The sequence below is a fragment of the Leiobunum rupestre genome, chromosome 3 (assembly GCF_980474605.1).
Source record: "Leiobunum rupestre chromosome 3, qqLeiRupe1.1.hap1, whole genome shotgun sequence".
In the NCBI taxonomy this organism is placed as follows: Eukaryota; Metazoa; Arthropoda; class Arachnida; order Opiliones; family Sclerosomatidae; genus Leiobunum; species Leiobunum rupestre.
Genome location: NC_143386.1, coordinates 46455174 through 46457387, shown reverse-complemented (window position 1 = coordinate 46457387; position 2214 = coordinate 46455174). Strand labels below are relative to the sequence as shown.

The following is a 2214-nucleotide window of genomic DNA, read 5'->3' as shown; positions in this document are numbered from 1 at the left end:
GTTGATTTCGTAAGAAATATAAAAGTAAGTACAAGAAAAATCCCTCCCTATTTCATTTCATTATTATCAACTGTACTTTTTTAATATATCAAAAGAAATTCGTGGAATCTAAAGTGGAATATTTTATGGGCTGGCCAAATCTTAATTAAATATAATCTTTGTCAGTGAATTGTCCTTTACCTTGCAAAACCCAATGGTTATCATATTTGGACAATTCTTCATCATGGTCCAGGTACTTTAAACGAGTCTGTTTAAAATAAAGTCATCCAAATTGTCAATTCAATATGAATCTGATGGTTTTAAGAGGTTATTGACTGATGCAGCTCTGTACGCTGCCTGGTATTGTTGAGGATTTGGAAGATCTCAATTGTCTCCTTATTGGAAAATGGAACCAAAGTAGTTTTCTAAAAATCTTGACTAATTCTTCCAGTTACTAAGAACTTAAAACCAAAATTATCCTTTATATCATTCCATAGGAGTAGCAAAGACTGAATTGATAGTTTCCACCCTTCAATACAAGGTAAGGTTTTATACCTACAGTTCTGAAGCTACCATGTATTAAACCTTTCCAATTTTTCTTTCAGCATTGGTATGTGGATGGATTGATCAGTCATTGCTCTCTTACAGTGTGTTTCATTGTTTAATGTCCTGCTATTGCAGCAATCAAAAAGGCCGTTAATGTGTAAGAGGAACTCTGCTGTGTATGTGCTTTCAATTGTTAAAACTCTCCTAATCCCATTGAACAGGCCATTTGAATTAGAAACAATTTGACTGCAAATTTGGGCAGCTAAACTGACTTTCATGTTAGAAAATGCTGGTAACTTGATATGTTTACGTTTCAGCATATGTGTGCTTTGAAACTTACCAATTTCTTGGTCTATTTTGAAAAAATGTTCTAGGACTGCCCAAGAAACTAGATTGCCTTCCACTATTATGGGATACCGTTTGAAATTGTTCCTCACACTTTTCAAGAGATGTGGAGGATCAATTTCAATGAATGGCTTTTCCACTGATATCCCCATACTTTTGAACAAATTTTGATTGCCTGTTCCTTGGTCACAGACTACAGCTTTGACAATAAGGCCAATACGTTTTAGGTGAGTTACGCAATCATGAAGCAATATCTTCAAAGTCTGTTCGTGACAAGCATCTTTTGTGAGGAAGTAACCAATTGGTGGTTTGAATTTCAGTTTTATGTCATTCACCATGAACACTAGGGCCTGATTTGCGTACTATTTTGACCTTCCATATGGACCGAAGTCTACGAAACCCGAGGGGGTAGCCACTTAAGAAATATGGTGTACAAATAGCGAGAAATAAAAATAAACATTCCTAGAAATCCACAAGAAATATTGGAAATATTTGGAAATCTGGTGTACAATTTTTTTCCAAGTGCCTACCCCCTCGACGAAACCTTCAATGTTATCGTTTTCATTATTGTCAAAATGTTTAGTTGAATGGCTATAATTATGTTAAGTACAAATATATTTAAATGGAATAGAATTCAATATATAGTTCTGGGTTTAAATTCATAGGAATTGACTTCATCCAGTAAAAAAAAATTCATTTAAAGCTAGTGTTCATCATTGTGAATATTTTATATAAATTATCATTTTCTTCGTTGAATTGATTTTGGAGGGCATAATTTGGCATTTGTAGTGCTGCGTTTACCTTACACAAGATTGTAGTTGTAATATGATCTTCAGGTGCATTTATATTTGCTACTATTTGAATTAATTATAAATGAACATAAGGCAGTAAGAGACCATGGCGGGATATGTTTTTGCCTTCAGTTTACCTAGGGAAAACCGTGGTTTCATTGGAATTTTCCAAAAAAAATAGTAGGTGTAGCTAATGGTGTAAGCCGGTTTTTGGTTTTGATATTCATAAAACAATCGTCAGTGAAATGAAGACCGCAAAATACGTGGTTAAAGTGCAAGTAATTTGTAGTTTTATTTTGGAGCTTTTCACTGTTTACATTTTGCAGCCACTGCAGAACTATTAAGTTTTAAGAAATGTTAATGCTTATTAAATTAAAACGCGTATTCACCGGTCTTTATCCCTGGAAACTTGAAAAAAAAAAGACAGACGCGTGGTTACCTTTTTATTCGATTTACAATTTTTAGCCGAACAAGACATTTCAAAATAAATTAAACTTGCAAAAATACCTAAAACACTTCCTTTTTTGCGGCTTCTCAAACTCTAATCTAGCGC

The 2214-nt window shown here is 33.7% G+C and overlaps 1 long non-coding RNA gene across 2 annotated transcripts; it reads left to right on the top strand.

Moving 5' to 3' along the window:
• LOC149951980 (uncharacterized) lies at positions 1-2012 on the top strand. Of its 2 annotated transcripts, XR_016480052.1 has the most exons (8): positions 1-24; positions 96-232; positions 305-396; positions 477-520; positions 585-682; positions 747-817; positions 900-1097; positions 1191-2011. It is a non-coding gene; the product is annotated as an uncharacterized LOC149951980 (long non-coding RNA). The 2 variants fall into 2 exon arrangements; XR_016480053.1 differs by lacking the exons at positions 747-817; positions 900-1097 and having other exon boundaries at positions 585-701; positions 1098-2012.
• The last annotated feature ends 202 nt before the right edge of the window (positions 2013-2214 follow it).